This window comes from Typopeltis vanoorti, chromosome 8, assembly GCF_054136105.1.
Source record: "Typopeltis vanoorti isolate ZY-2024b chromosome 8, IOZ_Tvanoo_1.0, whole genome shotgun sequence".
In the NCBI taxonomy this organism is placed as follows: Eukaryota; Metazoa; Arthropoda; class Arachnida; order Uropygi; family Thelyphonidae; genus Typopeltis; species Typopeltis vanoorti.
The window spans coordinates 121,618,488-121,631,468 of record NC_143556.1 but is presented as its reverse complement, the minus strand read 5'-3'; the positions used below and the strand labels follow the sequence as shown (position 1 = coordinate 121,631,468).

Here is a 12,981-nt window from a genome sequence, read left to right as displayed (position 1 = left end):
GTCGCACGATCTTTTGTTAATACCACACCAATGATATGCACGTCATTAGAGCTGCTGTCTTGTGTAAATAAAAATCCAGCTTGTACGTATTGTAACAATTAAAAAAAAAAACTTGAATAATTTATAAGCATATCAAAGGATATCACCTGTAAATCGCTGACATGCTAGCAAAATTCCCAGACGTGCAAATTCTGGCACGAGTGCCATAGGTTGCAAGTCTGAGATTTACTGTATAAAGTGTTTATTGTTAAAAATTGTCTCCGTTTTCTGACAGGAAAGCACATTTAAAATCATAAGTGTGTTATTCTCAAGCTGAGCAGTTTATTTTCTGGTGAGTTACATACATATGAGAATATGAGAATTATACAAATGATATCCAAGAGATTTCAAGTGGTGATGACCTCCGGCCACTTAAAGAACATCTACGAAATGTTATTTCTGGAGACAGTAATGATGATTAAAATATGCCCTTTATTTTATTGTGTCTAAAACATTTATGCATGATGTGCAATGAAATGTATGCACAATTTGTAATTTTTATAATTTTATACTATGTATTTGTCTCATAGTTTATGTTTTCTTAACTTACATGAATTACCTGAATTAAATAAAAATATTGTTTTTGTTGGATATGTCACTGTTGTTTGTATAATTTAAAAAAAAATGATTTCGGAACCTAACCCCACTTGTCTCGTATAACGCAATTTATATAATGCGGCATTTCTATGGAACCTAACATCCGCGTTATACGAGGGTTACCTGTATATATATATATATATATATATATATATATATATATATCACAAAATTATTATTGCACGCTCTCCACGGGATAGCAGACAATATCGAAAGTTCATTGAACTAAAAACATACTTATTAGATTCAATTTTAAACACCTTAACATCCTGCAATAACAGCATATTCTGTAATGTGTTCCATTCACCCACAAATCTACAGGTAAAAATATACATTGCACAGACTTCTTCACCACAATTTTACACAACTTCCAGAGATGACCTCAGGTTCTTCTCCACTCATATTCCTCTTTTTTATTAATTGCCTCTTCCTGCTGTAGTGTAGGAAGCTAATGAGATTCAAGATTTGGAAGTGATGGTTGACAGCACTCTGCATTTCAGAGGTCATATTACAAGTGTTGCAAATACTGCCCATTGTAATGCCATTATTTTTTTTTATTTTTTTAATTTTTTTTATTGTTCTTTCAAATATTTACAACGTACAATGATCATCTATTCAGTATATTATTTTACAATGTTCAGCACTTTGTGCTACATATAATGAGATTTAAATAGTAATGATAACAGTTTTTTTTTAAATAACAATCATAATAATAATTTACAATTATATTGTTCAGCGTTACTTAAGTTGTATAATATTACATGTTGTAGCTCACTATTTTTTTTTTCCAAGTTTGAAAAGGTGTGATTATACAACAGTATTTACACACATACAATCTAAATATTATATTTCCTTATTCTCACAAACATACAGTGTAAACTCATGATATACATTTAAAAGAAATTTTTTTTTATTACATTGCATACATTTGTTACAGTTATTATATATATTACATACATTTGATTACATATGATACATTACTTACATTTCTTTACATGTGTTACTTACATTACTTACATTTGTTTACATGTGTTACTTAAATTACGTACATTTGCTTACATTTTATACATACATTACATACATTGGTTTTCATGTGATACGTATACATTACATGCATTTGGTTACATATGATACATCTTGTATGAGAACGCATTTCTTTTCTTTCATCCTCGAAGCTTATATGTAAGCTTATCTGAGGATGACACTAGTTGGTTATTATGTATTTTTTTTTTTTTTGCTGTGTTGGGAAGCTACGAAATCTATGATTGAGAAATTCGCGTGCGCACTCACACACACAAACACAATAACTTGGAATGTATTGATTCGTCGTTGAACTGGAAGCCTGAACGAATATATTGTGTTTCATTAAGTTTGTATGGTATTTTGGGTGCGTGTTTCTTGTTCATAGTATGTCCTTAGAGCTCTTTTCAGGCTATTGTAGTTTGTAAGGTTTCTGTATTCAAAAGGTAATTTGTTTATCATGTCTGGGATGTAGAAATTTCGCATGGCCTTTCCGTAGTGATTATTGTATTTATATGTGATATAATTAGTAGTCTGAGGTCTTGTTATACGGTATGTATTTCTAACTGTCCTGTAGTTGGCATCGAAATAATGTTTTAGCAAAGTTGCATAAGGACATAACTGTTTTGCTGTCAGTATTTTGTGTTCTGACATTGCAATATATATAAGGTCATGATTTTCTCTTTGTTCCCAAAAGATCAGTTTTGTCATTTTGTACTGTAGCGGCATTAATCTATTTAAGTTGTAGGGTGCACAGAAAGCATACGTTGTTATAGTATATCTTAGTATATTTTGGCATAGTGCTTTGTATATTAGTGTTTTTAGGCGTATGGGAACTATATCTTTTAACCTGTAGAGTTTGCCACTTATTGTTCGGAGTTTGTTGTGTAGATAGTTTATGTGGCTATTCCAGTTCATATCTGCATCGAAGTAAATTCCAAGGTATCGTATTGTTTCAACCTGAGTGATTGTAGTGGTTTTGCTGTTCTGTGTGTTTTTTATGTTGGAAAATGGATGTTGGATGGTTATATATTTGTTATCAACTGGTCGAGTCATTGGATTTCTGAATATCATTACTTTTGTCTTTTCTGAGTTTAGGTGTATGGAGTTTTTCGTGAGCCAGTCTGTGATCAGATTTATGTCATGTTGCATATTTGTTTGGGCTATGCTTGTGTTATTATGGATGGATATTATTGCTGTATCGTCTGCGTATTGGAATATCTTACCTTTGAGTGGTAGCTGATTAATATCATGCGTGTAAATGTTGAATAGAGTTGGGGAGAGTACAGCTCCCTGTGGCACCCCACAGGTTACTGGTAGCTCTCTGCTTCGGTTTGACCCGATACATGTGATATGATTTCTATTTTGAAGGTAGTTTGTAAACCACCTGTGAAGAGGCCCGTCTATTCCAACATGCCTCAGTTTTCTAACAAGGTTTGATGTGTAAGTGTATCAAATGCTTTAGTTAGATCAATAAAGACTACCATGGCAATTTTGTTTTTCTCTAAGGGGGTATTAATTACGTCTGTAAAGTCTTCCAAGAGAGATGTTGTTCCCTTATTTTTCTGAAAACCATATTGTGTTTTGGGGATAATATGAAAGATCTCAGCGTATGCTGTGAGTTTCTTCAGTATGATCCGCTCCATAATTTAATTGATAATTGGTAATGTTGCTAAGGGTCTGTAATTGCTCATTAAATTTCTTTTTCCTTGTTTGTATATGGGTGTGATTATGGCAGTCTTTAGCATACTTGGTATCTATCCTGTTTTAAATATTTTATTTATTAGTTTTAGTAGGATAGGACTTAAACTAGTTGCATGTTGCTTTATATCTTTAGGTCTGATACCATCTATTCCTGGGCCTTTGTTTGGTTTGATTTGATGTATTGCAGAGAGAAGTTCTGCTTCTTTTATGGTTGGAAACCATAGTGTCTGTTTTGATTGTGGTCCAAGTGGAGGGTCTCGTTTTGTGATTGGGGGAATATTTCTGTGCAGTTCTTCGATGGAGTCTGCAAAGTATTGGTTATTGGTTAAAGTCATTTGCAAGTTGTTGGATAGGTTTTGCGTCATTCGTGAAGCTGTGTTTTATGGTTTCGGAGGCAGTGGTGTTGGGAACAAAATCTAGCATCTCATTGATCAGAATCCAGGTTCATTTCATGTTGTTTTGCATGGAGGTTAGTTTGTCTCTGTAGTAGCTTCTTTTTGCATTTCTGATTTGTGTTGTAAAGCGATCGATTCCTTATCTTATATTCAGTTTTCAAAGCTGTGTTATTTGGATATCACTTTAATTCTTTCCATATAATAATAATAATAATATTTATTATTATTATTTTACAGCATCTCCATGGAGTCAAATTGCAGAATACCCAAATCAACCGTAGGAATGCCTTGCCTGAGAGTGTGGTGTCTGCAAGGAGTTTGAATGTGTTCTAGGCACGGTATGATGAGCTGTGTGTGGGGGGGGGGGGGGGTGGAAAGGCCCTCCCAGATGAGTCTTTGACTCCATGAGGTCTTGGGGTAATAATAATAATAATAATTATATATACAAATTCTATCATACCTCTTCTTGAATCCATTCACTATCATGGAACTCACAACCAACTCTAGTAATCCATTTCACTCACTCACCAATCTCCAAGCAAAAAATCTGGTCTCCCCTACTAACCATACTCTTACACAACCCATGGATGCCCCCCTAGATGACTGACTATTTGTCATATATTGAAAATTTTCACTTGCATCAATTTTATAAAAAAACCTTTAACATCTTAAAAGTTTCTATCATGTCCAATCTTTTCTACCTATCAACTAAGCTTTGTAACCACAAACTTTCAACCTATCCTTGTAAGGAATATTCCTTCCAAACCTGTCACAATCCTGGTCACTCCTCTCTAAATCCTTTCACTACCTCCTGGTCTCCAAGAAATCCAGGTGACCAAATATGTGTGCAGTAGTCAAGATGTGGCCAAATCATAGCCTTATAAAGAAGGATAAAAAGTTCCTTATCATTACTTGTTAGTGTGTTTTTCAACATCCAAGTAATTCATTGAGCTATTTTACCAACTTTTGCAATATGCCCTCTGAATCTCAACACTTTGTCCATCAAGTCTTTAGCCTTATAAATTTCCTGCAAGCCAATACTATCAATATTATACATCACGTGCAACCTTTCCAACCCAAAGTGAATAACCTTACATTTTGCAACATTAAATTGATACTTTTGCCCACAATGCCAATTTATTTAAGTCATCCTGCAGAATATTTACATCACCTTTATCAATTATTGGTCTTCCCAGTTTTACATTATCAGCAAACAAATGAATATGTAAATTAAAGAGTAGTGGCCCTAGTATGGAATCCTGATGTACTCCACTAGTCAACATAATTCTCCTAGACTGCACTCTACCATATACTATTCTCTGGCATCTGTCCATCAGCCACCCCCATCTCCCCATCCATACTACTAGCCTCCCATCCTCTCCAGTTTTTCTAATAGTTTTTCATGTGATATTCTGTCAAATATATTGGAAAATATATAGCCATTATATCACTTTATTATAAAATGGGAATAAGTTACTAAGACAGGACCTATCCATTACAAAGCCATGTTTCCCATTATAGCATACTGCATCCCTATCCATCTGCTCTTGTATTTTACCTTTCAACAATTTTTCTAATATTTTAACACTCCAGATATATTAACTGGTCTCTAGTTTGCTACCTCTGTCTTGGAGCTGCCTTTATGCAATGTACTATCTTACCCTGTTTCCACTCCTTTGGAACCTTGCCAGAGCTGAGACTTAGGCTGAACAACTTTATCAGAGATAATGCTAATTCTCATGCACATTCACGAAGTACATTGGCAGATATGCAATCCATTCCAACTGCATGTGTTCATACTCATATTTTTTAATATGCTGAACACCTCCTGTTCATTTACCTCAATGTTGATATGCACCTCTCTCTCTCTGTAACATCAGCAACTGTAAAATCACCACCACCACTTTTGCAAAATGATCACTCAGCAGCAAACAACTCAACTGTTTCTTTTGGTTCTGTCGTCTTCCTAACATGAGCAATTTTGAAAGCCATTCTACCATACTCATTTTTCCTCTTACTTGCTACATAATGAAAACATTCTTTTGGGTTTACTTTGGGCTGTTTGGCTAATTCTCTCTCACACACACACACACACAGTCTGATTTGGCCTTACTTACCATACCAGTAACCATTCTTGCTTGCACTTTGTACTGCTCATGAGTATGCTGATCACTTTTCTTTATATTTCCTCCACAATGTTTACTTTTTTGGAAGCTCTTGTACAAAGATGTCAGAGTACAAAGTGCTGTGACATAAGGATAAGGAGGTGGCTGTGTTACTGTATAAAGCACTGCTCACACCATGTTTGGGCTATTGTGCCGAGATAGGGTCAATGTGGTGTAGAAACATTCAACAGGATCCAGAGAAGAATGACTAAGACAATATCAGGACTCTGTAATGCTGGACTACAGAGAAAGGTTGAACAAATGTGGATTGCAGCATTTGGTGGATAGGACAAAAAGAGGTGACACGATAGAGATATGTACGTTAATGATGGGATTTTATTAAATTAATCCAGAGGGATTATGAAAAAGAGTAGAAGATAAGAGGAAAACAACCAAAGGCCATCCCTCTCAGTTGTATAAGAGTGTGATAAAGAGGTGTAAGAGGAGTAGATTTTTGATATGCAGAACTGTCAATGAATAGAATGTATTACCAAAATATTTTAGTAATCATTATTATTATTATTATTATTATTACAGTGCTACTTCATGAAGTGCTTAGACTCATTGGTGACCCAAAGCAATATACAACATTTGTACAGTATCTATCATACTCTGCTTTGAACTCATTCATAGTATTCACCCACAACAGACTCTGGCAATACATTCTATTCATTCACCATTCTCAAAAAAAAAAAAAAAAAAAATATATATATATATATATATATATATATATATATATATAGTTCTAACACCTTTGTTAACTACACCCTTGCTCAAATTCTAAGGATGGCCCTCATTCTCCCACCACTACACCTGTTCTGAAAAATTTCCTCTGAATAAATCTTCTAAAACCCCTTGATCACTCTCCTATATCAATCTCAGTGTGATGCAGTTTATTAATTAGAATTCCATGTGGTATCCTGTCAAAGGCTTTTGCAAAATCCAGCAATATCACTGTAAATCCATATGTGCTCACACAATATATACTGGCAACAACATTCACACATAAAAATCTTAGCCCCATTTGAAAACTTCACACTCCAAACCAGTTACATAATGGTTAGTTTTGATGTCTCCTCCTTATTCACCAATATTCCACACAAGGATACCTTAGACCTCATGCAAGCCATATTTCCTGCTGAATATCTCAGTCCTATTTCAGTTTACCATGAACTTAGGCTATTTTGTCTGGAAAGGAAAATTCTATAAACAGACAGAGGGGGGACTGCCATGGGTTCTCCACTCTCTCCACCCCTAGACAACTTCTTTATGGAGACTTTTGATGAAAAAAGCCTTAAACTCTGCCCCACATAACCCAATGTCTGGCTATGCTACATGGATGATGTGTTCTCCATTTAGCCACATGGCCTAGATATACTCCACAATTTCTTAACACATCTAAACAATCAAAACCCCAAGATCCAATTTACCTTGGAAAAGGAAAACAACAACAGTTTCCCATTCCAAGATATTCTGATAACATGCCAGCCTGATGGATCCCTGGCATTCACATTTACAGAAAACCTACACATACAGGGTAATGCATTCACTAGCAATCACCCACCCACTCCCAATATGGGAGTATAAAATCCCTATATAACAGGGCAAAATTAAACAGTTCAGATAACAGTGCCCTAACTACTGAACTTGACTATATCCTTAACACTTTCTTAGCCAATGGCCATAACCCCCCCCCCAAAAAAAATAAAATAAAATAAAAATATTAACCCCATGCAACTGCAAACCCCCTTCCCTACACTTTCAAACAGAGATTAGTCAAAATCTATCACCATTCCATGTATAAAGGGTACATCTGAAAATCTGAAAAATTAACAAAAATCCTAAGCAAAGATGAATTTACAACCAGTTACAGACCACATAAGAAAGTGGCATCTCTTATCTGCTCCACCAAAGACTAGCCACATTCCCTAGACCTACTACGAGTATACCAGGTCCATTGCAGTTGAAAACTGTCCTACTACAGCCAAACCAGCAGGACAGCCAATATTAGGATATCCAAATGCAAGGACAATATCCAGTTCCACCAATACAGCCATTCAGGACTTACTGACCATGCTTTAGATGCCTACCACAGGGTACTCTGGAAGAAGGCCACTCTATTATACTGCAGCATGTACAAGTATGAAAGACTATTCCTCGAGTCTGCCTCAGTTCTAAAAAATTTTCCAAACCTCAACAAATTTTGTTCCATGAGACTGCCCCAAATTTCGAAAGCATACGTTTTAAGATCATCAGCCCAAGCTAAGACAACCAAAACTTATCCCACTAGAAAGAGGACATGTTTAGGATTCTAGGCCAGACTTCTGTTGCCTTTATTCAACCTCATCTTCTTAGTGTTACTGCCTGCATGCACATACCATTGTTTTTTTTTGTGATTCCTGATGATGGCAATGTAACACTGCCAAAATATAGGACATTATTAATTAAAGTTGTTTATGCATGAACCGAAAGTACAAAAACTCAAAAGGATGAATGAGAGTGAAAGTGTGAAGCAGGAGTCGAGAGTTCAAAAATTAGAAAAATTGAATGATAGAGAGAATGTGACGGGAGATTCGAAAGTAGAATTGGGTTGGATGAGGCAAGAGATGAAATGGATGCGGAGGAAAATTAAGAAAATTCAGGTGAAAACAATCAAAACAAATCAAGTAGGTATGAAAGATATAATGAAAGACGAGCAAGTGGCATTGTATGGCGACTCCATTATTAAAGGTGTGCTGGATGAGAGGATGCACAAGGTATGTTTTCTAGGTGGTAAAATGAGTAGGGTGATTTAGGCATTGGATATGAGGAGGGAGGGAATGAAGGAGTTGATGGTTTTAATAGATACGAATGACTTGACAGAGGACAAAGAGCACATCAGAATGGATATCAGGAGGAACTTAGATGGATAAAAGAGAATAGTGTGACAGGAAGGTTAGTAAGCGTGTTGCCTAGGTATGACTGAGGTGAGACGAGGCGAGGCAAATATCTTGAGTCCTCTCCCTTGCTGGTCATACCACATCATATATAAATTAAAAGATGCCAAGAAATTATATTCTTGGTTTAATCCTTTATCCAAGTGTAAGAAGTAATTTCAGGAATGGGCAACTCATATATAGAAACTAATGACCTCACATCACTTGCCTTAGTATCCCATAATGCAAAGCACATACCCTTACAGACATGTACAGTATAATGCTATGCATCATGGGAAGGATCACTACCCAGACCGGTTTTGACCTTTATTGAGATCTCATCAGTGGGAGCCAGACCCAGAAGTGATACCAAGATTGAAATAATGCAGAAGTCATATTCCCATGACCCTTCCCATAATGCATAGCATCATACATATCTGTATGATGCTATGCAGGATTGAGCATTGCATTATGCGATACTAAGGAAAGTGATGTGAAGTCATTAGCTTTTATATATGAGTTGAACAGTCCCGAAATTACTTCAGGTGCAAACTTTGTTTGCTTACACTTGGATAAAGAATTAAACCAAGAATATTTAATCTTTAAAGGTTGGTTGGTTGGTTTATAGTTTATTTGGCACATAGACAACACAGGTCATACTGTGCCATACTAAAGGTTACAACATTAGCATTTACAGAAAATTGTAAACAATATGTCTGTACAAGAATTTAATTCCACAAAGCAACATCTATAGATAAACAGAACTGCTGCAGAGGGCACGGCAACACACAAGGTCAGAGGTTATCACAGTAGTGCCAGAGTAGTTAACAGTATAAGTTAATACACAAAATACAAAACACTAAACCAAGGAGTGCAGTATCTACATATATATAAAATTATAATAGATGCTTTTACAGCAGTACAAAAGTAGGCAAAAAGGGATTATTATACAATATGCATGGAAAAAATTAAATTTAGCAATGTAGTATAAACAGAATTTAGCAATGCATATAAACAGAATTACTAGAAGATAAATAAATAGACAAGGTGTCCTACACTACATGATTATTCAAAAAATAAAGTAGTAAATAAGATGCATACACAAAATTTATATTAAGCAATGCAGTATCTACATATAAACAAAATTACTGCAGAGGTTTCAGCAGTACATAAATAGATAACAGTACAGGTTAACATATGTATATACAAAACTAGTCAAGGAAAGCAGTATCTACATAAAAGAAGATTACAACAAACATTATTATACTAATACTAATAAAAGAGTCAGAAAGGAATTCTTATACATATATGCATAAAATTTAAGTTTAACATAATCTTCCCAAGGCTGTTATCTTCATCTTTATTCCAGATGTTCCTGCCCCTTTACACTCCACTGGACGACTCAGCATTACCTGATGTAATCTCCCTTCTCTCACGCACCTACTCCCACAAGAGGCCACCCCTGCTACCATCCACCCTGATAATTCTAGCTTTCCCTACATTGACTCACTCAAAGAACACCAATTTCTCCAGATGCCTACATCCTTCCTCATTCAAATGCAAGCTGTCTCTCACATACAGTTCCTTTCTGTTCTCAAATGCCCTCCAAGCATCCACGTATTTCAAGCCACTCTTTTGACACATTCTGGCTATCATGCTATTCATTATTAATGCTCTTCTACTCAGCTCGTCTTTATCATACCTGGGCAATACACACACACACAAACACACACACACACACTATGTTCCTCTGTGAGTTTCCTTCTGTACAATGTCAAGCATGAATCTCAGATCTCTTGCAACCCAATTCATACTGCCTCTCAAGTCATTCGTGCCCATCATCACAATCATCTTATCCACCCTTTCACCCAGCTTAATTGCCATAGCCACACTTTCTACCATTCCTCCACGCAAACACTCCTCAGGCATCATATATTGCACACCACAGATCATTGAGTCTCCATACATCACACCTCTTACCACTCTGTTCTTTAATGGCTAACATATTACTCTCTCTCTCTCTCTCTAACACTTTCTCTCTTTGTTCTCCTACTTACCTGCCATCCTGTCATCTTTCTATCCCTGGTTCCAACACTCCTCTCATTCCCTCTCTTTTACTGTTTATATTCTCTCCTCTTCTATCATTCCTTTAACTCTCTCTCTCTCTCTCACCCCTACTCTTGATTCGCCTTGCATTCCATCACTTCCATTTGTTTAATCTCATCTTTCACATTTCTTAACTCATTCCCGAGACATTCCACCTCCTCAGCGCATTAATCTCTCTCTCTCTGTCTGAAAGCTACCTACTATTGCTCACAATTCATCCTCCCAACTAAGACAATCTTTGAAAACTACATAATGATTCAAACTTTGCACACTTAACATTAATTATATTAATTATATTGTGCACATAACATTAATTACATTACATTACCGACATGTTTCCATCTATATTTTAAAGGACATATTTATATACAGTATTCCTTATAAGTACCAAATAGGGTATAATTTAACTTTATGGTGGATCTCTCCATTCTTATGGCTATTCTTCTAAACAATTATTTTGTGTTAGATTGTATCAATCATGATTTATATATATTATTTCTGCAGGGGGGGGGATATGCTTCGGGGACAGACTGTGCATCAAACATTTAAATAGTTTAGTATTTATTTTATTTAATTAGCACATAATGATACAGTGGTTGTGAAGCCTGTATGATCAGGTGCAGCACCATCTTATGAAACCAATATAAATCTGTTGGTTGTTATAATGTAATTTTTGTCTGTAAATTGTGTATGTTCTCTGGCCAGTTTTGCAGTATGTGGAATGAAAAACCTGCATTTCCAAAAAAAAATCCTGCTACCTCCTCCTCCATATGAGATTGCTAAATCACCTTCATTTGAAAAGTCCATACAATTATTCCTCTTATTGTGACAAGAATCAAACTTAAATCTTTTTCTGTCAAAGGATGCAATGTCCCATCATTCTTTCAGTTATGCTGCAGAGACATGTAATAACTGAGTGTTTTCTTCATTTTTGTTAGAGAAACAGCAGAGATGAATTGATCTGGCAAAATTTGAAGGAAAAGCAGGGCTAAGAATGATGGTAATACCTACTAGACTTTTGCTTAGGTCATAGAATAGCTATTACTAACAGCATGTTTCATCATATAGGTGTGCATAAATTCATGCGATGAAGATGCATAAGGAATAAGATTGGTTGGTTGGTTTATAGTTTATTTGGCACAAAAACTACAAAGGTCATACTGTGCCATACTAAAGGTTACAACATTGGCATTTACAGAAAAATAGTTTCACAAAGCAGCATCTCTAGGTAAACAGAACTGCTGCAGAGGGCACAGCAACACACAAGGTCAGAGGTTATTATAGAAGTACAAAAATAGTTAACAATATAAGTTAATACATAATATAAGAAACACTAAGCCAAGGAATGCTGTATCTACATATATGTAAAATTATAACAGATGCCTTTATAGCAGCACAAAAATAGGCAAAAAGGGATTATTATACAATATGCATGGATGAAAATTAAATTGAGCAATGCAGTAGAAACAGAATTTAGGATACATATAAACAGAATTACTAGAAAGTACACAAATAGGTAAGATGTCCTACAGCACTACATGATTATTCAAAAAATAAAGTAGTAAATAAGATGCATATAAAAAATGTATGTTAAGTGATGCAGTATCTACATATAAACAAAATTACTGCAGAGATTTTAGCAGTACATAAATAGATTATTATTATTATTATTATTATTATTATTATTATTATTATTATTACGGGTATCTCCATGGAGTCAGTAGACTCATCGCGGGAGACCCAAACTAGCAAAACAATATCTGTCATATCTCTTCTTGAATTCATTTACAGATGAAGAGCTCACAACAAAGTCAGGCAATGAATTCCACTCATTCACCACCCTCCAGGCAAAAAACCTTGTTCTGACACCTTTTTTAACCACACTCTTCTTTAATTTCCAGAGATGACCTCTTGTTCTTCCATCACTATCACACAGCTGAAACATTTCCCCTGCATCAATCCTATAAAAACCTTTTAGTAATTTGAATGTTTCTATCATATCCCCTCTTCTTCGCCTATCAGCCAATCTCTGCAATCCAC

General features: G+C 35.4%; 1 protein-coding gene across 1 annotated transcript in view; it reads right to left on the bottom strand.

Moving 5' to 3' along the window:
* Window positions 1–12,981, bottom strand: part of Cubn (Cubilin) — a 2,223,842-nt gene that overhangs the window by 1,235,714 nt on the left and 975,147 nt on the right. The window lies entirely within an intron of this gene.